At 39.2% G+C, this 12,262-nt stretch overlaps 1 protein-coding gene across 1 annotated transcript in view; it reads left to right on the forward strand.

The window, feature by feature from the left end:
* Positions 1-1,815: 1,815 nt before the first annotated feature.
* LOC124151151 (adenylate cyclase type 5-like) overlaps positions 1,816-12,262 on the forward strand; it is an 87,706-nt gene continuing 77,259 nt past the window's right edge. Inside the window, exon 1 of the mRNA XM_048382978.1 lies at positions 1,816-1,921. The gene's annotated coding sequence lies outside the window, so the exon portion shown is untranslated. The remainder of the gene's footprint in view (positions 1,922-12,262) is intronic.

The raw sequence follows: 12,262 nt of genomic DNA on the forward strand, positions 1-12,262 counted from the left end.
GGTCTTGTAAGATGTAGAACGGATGTATATGGGACAGATGGGGGAGGTGACGTCACTTCTTATTGTTCTCTCATTGTTCAGATATTTTACCAGAGGCATACCTCGGCGGTGGCGAACTGAAAGTATCGGGATTCGAACCTAGGTCTTCCGCATACCGTTTAAAACGTGTAATGCTGCTGTACGTCATAGTCAGAAATATTCCAGCAACCGTATTGCCTCTACTAGACGCTGGACCACCAAGACACGCAGACCTCTAATTTGACGCCGAGTCATCCTATCTTTCCAAATTAATTAGTCTTGGCCTGTATTAGACGCCGGGAATATCCCTTGTTACATTAATCTCATATCAGCGCATCACATTGCGATAAGTTACGTCAGGCAATGATTACTCATCTCACTTAATTATGACCGTTTCCTGCAAATGAATCCTTGGTATGTCTGTGGAATTATGGATTCTGTAAGGCACTGAGTTGCCACTGTACCAGCGGTAAACAACACACGCCGGTCAAAAGACGCCGGGTCAGCCGCTTGCGCGTAAAATATAGTGAGTGAGTGAGTATGGTTTTACGCCGCTTTTAGCAATATTCCAGCAATATCACGGCGGGGGACACCAGAAATGGGTTTCACACATTGTACCCATGTCGGGAATCGAACCCGGGTCTTCGGCGTGACGAGCGAACGCTTTAACCACTAGGCTACCCGACCGACCCGTAAAATATAGACTTCCGTACGTCTAAGACAGGAAAGACGGTATATCACAGGGCAGGGGAGGTGAAACGGGGTTTAACGTCGCGTCCGAGATTATTGCACTTATGTAGCGACGTGCATGCACGTGTGTGTGTGTGTGGCTTCTTATACTAGTCCGGACTGATGCTGATTTTATAGCCCTAGACCACTGAGATACCATGACGCAGTTTATCATGAATACCCCACTCAGACACAGTTTACTGACTCCTATCTGACCAGTCCTTGTTTAGCCCCTTAATGCCGAGCGCCAGACAGGGTAACAACTTGTTTAGCCCCTTAATGCCGAGCGCCAGACAGGGTAACAACAAGTACTATCTTTTAACGTTTTTTGGTATGACGCGGCCGGGGATCGAATCCCGGACCTTCCTTTCTCCGGTCGGACGCTCTACCACAAGACCGATCCGTGAAGATCCGGGGTATAGAATAGGTCTTCAGCAACCAATGTTTGTCGTAAGAGGCGACTAACGGGATCGGGTGGTCAGGTTTGCTGACTTGGTTGATGCATGTCATCGTTTCCTAATTGCATGTATCGATGCTCATGATATCAATCACTGGATTGTCTGGTCCAGACTCGATTATTTACAGACCACCATCATATAACTGAAATATTGCTGAGTGTGACGATAACCAATCAACAAGCACATACTAACTGGTGAGAAACACGAAGTTTTTGGGTGGTGTTAACGACTGTTTTGTATGATTGTAAGGCATCAGTGATATGAAAACGAAAGAATAATCCTCCAGACAGTGCATTAACGCGACCAGAATTGACAAATGCTTTTACACAAACTGCTCAGTATATTCACGTTTAAATGACAATTTCCCGTGGTGCCAATGGCTATTAATGCTAGTATCATCATCGAAAATCGATGCCAATCTATTTAATTGCAACACTGTCCATTCCTTTTTCTGATGCATCAATTCACGGCTGACTTCCAACCGCCATAGCTGCGACCAACCATATCAACTTATGAAACATCTGTACGGTTGTAACACATCGTCATGGCAACAAATTTCATACCGTAAATTTTGACCAATCAGAACGTTCGCCTAATTCCGACCGCATCTCCGGAAGCAATCTCCGCCAACCTTGATCGTGCCGACTGATATTGACAATAAAAGGTAGACAACGATATGACAGCAAACGGGACTTTACCTTTTCGGAAACAAAGAGGTACGTAATACTAGATAATACAATTAAACATTAACGAGATAAGCAATTATTTTCCTTTCAGAAAGCTCGTACTTTGTGTCGTTGACCCCTCACAACATTTTTGTGATCTTTTTTCGAACATATGCCGTTGAGAGGATTGTCACAGTTAGAGAGTGAGCGCCGACTCGCAGCGAGAATTTACCGTGACAATTGTAAATCACAATATATGTACCAAGCGTTGTGACATAAGTACACAGTTGTTGGAATCCATGCTGGGCGTCATATTTCTGTGAAAACTTTATCTTGCTTCCTACGAAAGTTTTCGTGGTGTCACTGTAATTTTGGTGACAATATTTCAAGATTTTTACTTTCAATGGAAAGTTGTTTATTTCTTCGCGTATATTTCTGTCTGTGAGATGATGGATGGAGGTGATAATATGTCGAATACAAGTCACGAATTTTGTTTAGAATACGTACACCCTTTATTTTATTTATGGTTTGTGCATTTGAGTATATTTTATTTTTAAATTTACTTTGAATCAGAAGAAATGATATCATCTATTTAAGTTTGTAGGTATGTAGAAAGGATATGTTTATAGATCTAGTATGACAGTGCGTTGTCAGTAGAAGCAGGAGATATGTAGTTTATCACATCTTTCTTTTGAAAATGTGTGTATTTTAACATTGTCATACAATTTATTTCATTGTTTAACAAACTTAATAATCTTTTTGATAGTAATGTTGGGTACAGTGGTGTAAATAATATATTTTTTGGTTCAAATTACACCCCATCTTCTGCAGAAATGGGGTGTATTAACTTTCTTGAAAAGTACTTCTTACAGTACTTGTTTTACAAACTTTAATGATTGTTAATAAATTTATAAGTCTACATGTGGAAGTAATTTTTATTAATATAGACATAATCAAATGAGGAGCCCCGCTACTTGTATTAAGTGTTTGATGGTTGATAATGAGAGTATTCTAAGCACCCTATAAATTCAAGTCCACTCGGCCATGTAGGCCACACATTTTCTATTTTCATTTCATGGGCCCACCACCCCCACTGGAAATAAATTGAACAGAAAAATATTGATGTTTATTATGTCTCCCACAAGTCATATAGACCATCTTATACAATAGGACGTTATAAATATATTCCATGTCTACATCACGATCAGATTCAAGAAGGCAGCTGCAGCTTTATTTCCACTGCATCAGAGCTCAAGATAAGCTGCGTATCTGCGTGAAATACGCATCAGAAATGCAGAAATACGCAGTAAAATATAATCCAAGCGTATCAAATACGCAACGAACATTACAGATACGCTACAAAATTTTTTTTTGTGCATATCATCAAAATATTGTGAAGTAACTCCGCGTATTCGATTAGCAAATCAGCAACTTATTTTGAAATTATAAACGGGCATTCCGTCAACCTTACCAAACTCCATGATGACAGTCACATCATGATCATTTGCCATCACACTTTCGTGTGGAAGTATCGTGGTATTTTTGAGTCCTATAAAGCTCTCAAACCCACACGACACCAGTTTGCAGGGACTAGATGAATAGTGTTTTTAAATATTTAACTTAAATACCCACATGTGTAAAAACTAGTGGGTAACAGAAATTTGAATACACAGATAGAATTACTGATACCCAATGATTTTAAAATGCATGGGTAATATACCCACAACACCAAAAGCTTATCTGGAGCTCTGCTGCATGTTTCTGTATAGGTCCTTATACCACTGTCAAGCATGATCTATACTGAAACGTCGCCTTAACAGTAATTAAAGAAGTCATCCATAAATGTGTCTACTTTGTCATCCTTTTACGTCTAAGTAATGCCTATCAAACAGTTGTGTGGAAAAGCTGGAATAAGTCTGTGAAACCTAAAATTAATAAAGCGTGACCCTTGTATAAATGCATTGATTGAAGTGCTAATTGAGGGCTGTAATTCCCAGCCAGTTCCCAATGTTTCAATTTTGCTGCATATTGGAACTGAGTGAGTTTTACACCAGGAATGTGCTTCACACATTGTACCCATGTTGGAAATCGAATCCGGGTCTTTGGCATGACGAGCGAACGCTTTAAGCACTAGGCTACCCGACCGCCCAAATTAGAATTGAATAAAACTGAGAAAATGTAAACATGGTAAACTTTGTTGTCTCTTCCACACAGACTACATACTATTGACTGGGCATGCATAAAAGTAATGTCATTGTTGATGACTTGTAATCTCAGCTTCATTTTCAGAGCTGAGTTAGTTTAAGAAGTAATATTTTTTTATCACATATTGTATGTGTACAGTAAATAATGTTTATAATGAGCATGCTGATAACGAACTGACAGATTTAACACACTATTTCTTCTGTCCCGGCCATTGGCTTTATATTTTATCATATAAAATTAATGGCTATAACGAGCACGCTTATAACAGATATAGAGAACCCATTTTGTGGTCCGAAATGTACTCTGTCAACAGGGAATAATATATTGAATACTCCCAAGAAAACTATCAATACCCAACAGGAGTGAATAATATATTGAATACTCCAAGAAAACTATCAATACCCAACAGGAGTGAATAGTATATTGAATACTTCAAGAAAACTATCAATACCCAACAGGAGTGAATAGTATATTGAATACTTCAAGAAAACTATCAATACCCAACAGGAGTGAATAATATATTGAATACTTCAAGAAAACTATCAATACCCAACAGGAGTGAATAATATATTGAATACTCCAAGAAAACTATCAATACCCAACAGGAGTGAATAATATATTGAATACTTCAAGAAAACTATCAATACCCAACAGGAGTGAATAGTATATTGAATACTTCAAGAAAACTATCAATACCCAACAAGAGTGAATAATATATTGAATACTCCAAGAAAACTATCAATACCCAACACGAGTGAATAATATATTGAATACTCCAAAAAAACTATCAATACCCAACAGGAGTGAATAATATATTGAATACTCCAAGAAAACTATCAATACCCAACAGGAGTGAATAATATATTGAATACTCCAAGAAAACTATCAATACCCAACAGGAGTGAATAATATATTGAATACTCCAAGAAAACTATCAATACCCAACAGGAGTGAATAATATATTGAATACTCCAAGAAAACTATCAAAATCCCAACAGGAGTGAATAATATATTGAATACTCCAAGAAAACTATCAAAATCCCAACAGGAGTGAATAATATATTGAATACTCCAAGAAAACTATCAATACCCAACAGGAGTGAATAATATATTGAATACTCCAAGAAAACTATCAATACCCAACAGGAGTGAATAATATATTGAATACTCCAAGAAAACTATCAATACCCAACAGGAGTGAATAATATATTGAATACTCCAAGAAAACTATCAATACCCAACAGGAGTGAATAATATATTGAATACTCCAAGAAAACTATCAATACCCAACAGGAGTGAAAAAATGTATTCAATACTCCAAGAAAACTATCAAAATCCCAACAGGAGTGAATAATATATTGAATACTCCAAGAAAACTATCAATACCCAACAGGAGTGAATAATATATTGAATACTCCAAGAAAACTATCAATACCCAACAGGAGTTAAAAAATGTATTGAATACTCCAAGAAAACTATCAGTGCCTAACAGACTGGATCATATGGCCCGAAGGAGTAAAAGTATAGTGAATACTCCAAGAAAACTTTCAATACCCAATTTGAATGACGGCTTGAGGAAATATCTGTCACTCATGAGTGAGTGCTGTAATTCATTCGCCAAAGGCTACTTCACCAGGGGACATGATCCGTAATGCCTTCATTGCCTGGGTATTTTCTACGTATTGTACTGACCACATCTCACATAATACATGTTGTATCCCTGATATGTGATATTTAAACATACAGACACGAGGCTGATAATCTCTGCTAATGTTCACAGCACAGTGGCCATCCCTGGATCCCTGTAATTAGTGTCTGAATGACATTGTTTATATACTTGTTACAAGTGCTGCTCATTTAACAGTGATTTGGAATACATAGTTGTTTGTTTCCAGCGTATGTCTAAGTTGGTATTTCTGCTATCCAAATGTCTTATTGTTGATATGAATGCGATGTTTAATAATGCGAGCCCAGACCACTCGCATTTTTCGCATTTAATTCACGCTCGCATTAATTTCAAGATTTACAGTAGCTGGAATATTGCTGAGTGTTGCATTAAACAACAAACAAACAAATAATATTGTGGAGAAAAGTTGGATGGGAAAAATAAGTAGACGTAGAGAGTTGTTTGGTGGGTGACAGCTTCTCCTGAGGGTTGCAGGGGTTCGGTCCTGCCCCACACTGAAGCATGTGGTGTCTCCTTAGGCAAGGGGGGCGGACGGGTAGCCTTGTGGTTAAAGCGTTCGCTCGTCACGCCGAAGACCCGGGTTCGATTCCCGACATGGGTACAATGTGTGAAGCCCATTTCTGGTGTCCCCCGCCGTGATATTGCTGGAATATTGCTAAAAGCGGCGTAAAACCAAACTCACTCACTCACTCCTTAGGCAAGTGAATTGTTCCAAGTATGTCTCCATTCACCCATGAATGGGTACCCGGTAGGATGATATGGTAATGTACCTGTTAACCTGGTAGCACCAAGGTATTCAGAGGAGGGTCATCAATAAATATAACAGTCATTTGGGGACGGTTATGAAAAAAGTGGTGCAAGGACATGGAGAGGGTCATACTAACATATGGCAAGCATTAGGCAGGTAGAGGGAAAATATTTTATATACACTGGTGCGTCAAAAACATTTGGACACCACCCCCTTAGACGTCTGAACTGTCACAGTCCCTGCTGGTATAGGTACCATGGTTACATGACGTTATGTCTTCCTGAAGCAGGTGTTGTGTATCGTTAGTCAGATTAATGAGAGATTTGTCAATACAATGCTTTATGGAAATGTTATGTGTCAGCTAAATGCTTTATTGAAATGTTTCTTGGTAAACTTATTGCTTTATTATGTTTATAGAAATGTTTCTTGGTAAACTAATTGCTTAACAGAAATGTTTCTTGGTTAACTAATTGCATTGTGGAAATGCTTCTTGGTTAACTAATTGCTTTGTGGAAATGTTTCTTGGTTAAATAATTGCTTTGTGGAAATGTTTCTTGATTAACTAATTGCATTGTGGAAATGCTTCTTCGTTAACTAATTGCTTTGTAGAAATGTTGGTTAACTGATTGCTTTGTGGAAATGCTTTTTTGTTAACTAATTGCATTGTGGAAATGCTTCTTGGTTAAATAATTGCTTTGTGGAAATGTTTCTTGGTTAAATAATTGCTTTGTGGAAATGTTTCTTGGTTAAATAATTGCTTTGTGGAAATGTTTCTTGATTAACTAATTGCATTGTGGAAATGCTTCTTGGTTAACTAATTGCTTTGTAGAAATGTTGGTTAACTGATTGCTTTGTGGAAATGCTTTTTTGTTAACTAATTGCATTGTGGAAATGCTTCTTGGTTAAATAATTGCTTTGTGGAAATGTTTCTTGGTTAAATAATTGCTTTGTGGAAATGTTTCTTTCCCAATTGTGTGGATCGATGCTCATGATGTCAATCACTGGATTGTCTTGTCCAGACTCGATTTCTAAAAGACCAGGAATATTGATCAGATTGTCTTGACTTAGCACCGCCATTTTGTTTGAAGCAAATGCATGTTATGCGAGAGGTGGAATCTGATTGGTCCATAGGAGAGGCTTAGAAGGGATGTAACTCGTAATAGCCACTGGTGGTGCTACGATAGAGCCCATGAATTCCAGCCCAGTTCGGCAAGGGTGGAAACTGGACTTTTAAAGTCAGTTAACCCTCTTGCCTAGGGGAGATGAATTTACTGTGTCTCTGCTGGTGTCTGCTTGTTTAGACAAGTTTGTAAAGCAGGAACAATACATGACACTTTATTTTATAGATAGCAACTTCTTTTATCATGTTTTTTCTTTGTACCACATTTCAGAGCTACTTCCTGCTCCTTCATCAGGTAGATACTTAGTAAGAGTTTATATATATATAACATGATGTTCACACCACACAACATAATGACAGGGCCGATGGGATAGGATTAATGTACTGGGATAACAACATAATGTCGGGGCCGATGGGATAGGATTAATGTATAGGATTAATGTACTGGGATAACAACATAATGACGGGGCCGATGGGATAGGATTAATGTATAGGATTAATGTACTGGGATAACAACATAATGTCGGGGCCGATGGGATAGGATTAATGTACTGGGATAACAACATAATGACGGGGCCGATGGGATAGGATTAATGTACTGGGATAACAACATAATGTCGAGGCCGATGGGATAGGATTAATGTACTGGGATAACAACATAATGTCGAGGCCGATGGGATAGGATTAATGTACTGAGATAACAACATAATGTCGAGGCCGATGGGATAGGATTAATGTACTGGGATAACAACATAATGTCGTGGCCGATGGGATAGGATTAATGTACTGGGATAACATCATAATGTCGAGGCCGATGGGATAGGATTAATGTACTGGGATAACAACATAATGACGAGGCCGATGGGATAGGATTAATGTACTGTGATAACAACATAATGACGAGGTCGATGGGATAGGATTAATGTACTGGGATAACAACATAATGACGAGGCCGATGGGATAGGATTAATGTACTGGGATAACAACATAATGACAGGGCCGATGGGATAGGATTAATGTACTGGGATAACAACATAATGTCGGGCCGATGGGATAGGATTAATGTACTGGGATAACAACATAATGACGGGGCCGATGGGATAGGATTAATGTATAGGATTAATGTACTGGGATAACAACATAATGACGGGGCCGATGGGATAGGATTAATGTACTGGGATAACAACATAATGACAGGGCCGATGGGATAGGATTAATGTATAGGATTAATGTACTGGGATAACAACATAATGTTGAGGCCGATGGGATAGGATTAATGTATAGGATTAATGTACTGGGATAACAACATAATGACGGGGCCGATGGGATAGGATTAATGTACTGGGATAACAACATAATGACGGGGCCGATGGGATAGGATTAATGTACTGGGATAACAACATAATGTTGAGGCCGATGGGATAGGATTAATGTATAGGATTAATGTACTGGGATAACAACATAATGACAGGGCCGATGGGATAGGATTAATGTACTGGGATAACAACATAATGACGAGGCCGATGGGATAGGATTAATGTACAATGATAATAAAATGACTAGGCAGATGGGATAGGATTAACCTGCAATGTTAACAACATAATGGCATGACAGTTGAAATCTGCATGACAGTTTACAAACCTGATTTCGATTTCGTTGCATGATTTTGATTGGACTATGTATAGACTCATAGTCCAGCCAAAATAAAACTCATAACTTTAATACCGGCCTAGTTCTGCAAGGGTGGAAACTGGACTTTTAGAGTCAGTTAGCTCCCTTGCCTTGGGATATGGCATCTATAGGGAGCAGTAGTGTGGCCTAGTGGTTAAGGCAGTTGCTTGTGTTGCCAAAGGTCTGGGTTTGATTCCCAACATGGTCCAATGTGGGAATCCCGACCTTGGTGTAACAATGAGATGTGAGAGAAAGGCTATTGGTGATGCAGGTCTTAGGTGTTACCATGGTTACCACTGTGGTAACACCCACAAGGACACGGATAGTTCTGACCAACATGGAAACATTATCAGGTTGAACAGTTCCCCAAACCCCACACTCACTGGATTCTGGAACAAGTAACATGACCAAGGGATGCCCTGTTAACAATGAAAGATTGTTACATTGTCGTTTTACACATTTGAAAATAAGTTGTCAATTTTGAAGGTGACCATTGCTGGTATTCTGCTATTGTAACATTGTGAAGTAGTCTTCACCTAATGGGAGGAGTAGTGTGGCCTAGTGGAGGGTCCTGATGGGTTTTAATGCTTAACGGAAAACACACTTCAAACACTATCGTAAACGTAAAATTCATCTTTTTTATCGTAAATGCTTATCGTAAAATACCAAAAAATAACTGCTTAACGTAAATAAATAATTTACTGCTTATCATAAAACGATTAAAATGGTCAAAAACAGTCCGTCTTCAACATGTTCAAGACCCAAATGCTTCGCCACAGAAAGTAGGCTGCGCAACTGACGCAGGGGACCAGTCTAGAATGTTTAGCGACTTGAGATTTTACCCGGTATTAAAAATATGAATTGTCAGGATGAAACAAAAGCAGAATTAAAAGTCCCATGTCCCTCCATGGGCGATTTTGGAATTATTCGTGATGATTTTATTGAAAAAGAAGAAAAATTACTGCTTAACGAAAAAAGTACCCTACATTTTACTGCTTACTGCTTATGGGACCCCTACATCAGGACCCTCCTAGTGGCTAGGGCATTTGCTTGTGTTGCCAAAGGTCTGGGTTTGATTCCCAACATGGTCCCATGTGAGAAGTCCATCCTTGGTGTCACATCGATAGAAGATTGCTGCACTCACTCACTAACTCTTTGCCCGGCCCAAGTAGGACGAAATATTAAGACAATTTAAGAAAATACAAACATAGTATTTAAATAAGCATCGTAAACTTTTGTCATGTACATTGATATTAAGGCCACTCTTTTAAGAAATATACCTCTGAGAAAGTGTAAAAGAAACAAATCAGAATTTTTAACTTTCTCAAAAAAACTTCTCATATTTTCTACACGAAAATCTTGTTTTGTTTGTTTATCAAACATTGATGCAATATAAATAATAGTGGGTCCTTGTTTAGAAAGTATTTTTTGTGTGAAATATGCTATCATGATCGGCTTATTGGCAGGATAAAAAGAGGGGCAAATTCAGATTGTACACTCTGCAGATCCGTTCCGTAATGCAGGTGCAAGAACAGTGTGGCCTAATCATGATTTGGAAGATTGGTAGTAGAATATAATGGACTCAGGGGGCACAGGCTGCCCAGTCGTCTAAGGCGCCATGATTCGCTGTGCAGAGTTGTGTCCCTTGGGCACGCCAGAAACCTATGATTGTCGGTTTGAATCCCGGTTTCCCCCGATTATGTTTCTAGGTTTGTCAGCACCATCCCTGTGCTCGTGGGTTTCATCGAAGTTGTAAACATCTGAGACCTGCATCACTTCAGGCTTTCCTCACATATTAAGCTGACAGGTTGGATATAACTGGAATACTGTTGAAAGCAGTGTTAAAGCCAACTCACTCACTCTTTATTTTTTAGATTGGATATTGACATAGACACTCATTCACACTCACATTCACACTTACATTCACACTCACATTCACACTTACATTCACACTCACATTCACATTCAAACACATTCACACTCACATTAACACTTCCCTTCACACTCACATTCACACTCACATTCACACTCACATTCACACTCACATTAACACTTCCCTTCACACTCACATTCACACTCACATTCACACTTACATTCACATTCACATTCACACTCACATACACATTCAAACACATTCACACTCACATTCACACTTACATTCACATTCACATTCACACTCACATACACATTCACACTCACATTCACACTTACATTCACACTCACATTCACATTCAAACACATTCACACTCACATTAACACTTCCCTTCACACTCACATTCACACTCACATTCACACTTACATTCAAATTCACATTCACACTCACATACACATTCAAACACATTCACACTCACATTCACACTTACATTCACACTCACATTCACATTCAAACACATTCACACTCACATTAACACTTCCCTTCACACTCACATTCACACTCACATTCACACTTACATTCACATTCACACTTGCACTCACATTCACACTCACATTCAACTGGGCTGAGGATGTCCACATGGATACAACTGGGCTGAGGATGTCCTCATGGATACAGCTCGGCTGAGGATGTCCTCATAGATAAGACTGGGATGAGGATGTCCTCATGGATGAGACTGGGCTGAGAATGTCCTCATGGATGAGACTGGGCTGAGGATGTCCTCATGGATGAGACTGGGATGAGGATGTCCTCATGGATGAGACTGGGCTGAGGATGTCCTCATGGATGAGACTGGGATGAGGATGTCCTCATGGATGAGACTGGGATGAGGATGTCCTCATGGATGAGACTGGGACGAGGATGTCCTTATGGATGAAACTGGGCTGAGAATGTCCTCATGGATGAGACTGGGCTGAGGATGTCCTCATGGATACAACTTGGCTGAGGATGTCCTCATTGATAAGACTGGGCTGAGAATGTCCTCATGGATGAGACTGGGCTGAGAATGTCCTCATGGATGAGACTGG

Source organism: Haliotis rufescens, unplaced genomic scaffold (assembly GCF_023055435.1).
Source record: "Haliotis rufescens isolate VD_foot unplaced genomic scaffold, xgHalRufe1.0.p SCAF_43, whole genome shotgun sequence".
NCBI lineage: Eukaryota > Metazoa > Mollusca > Gastropoda > Lepetellida > Haliotidae > Haliotis > Haliotis rufescens.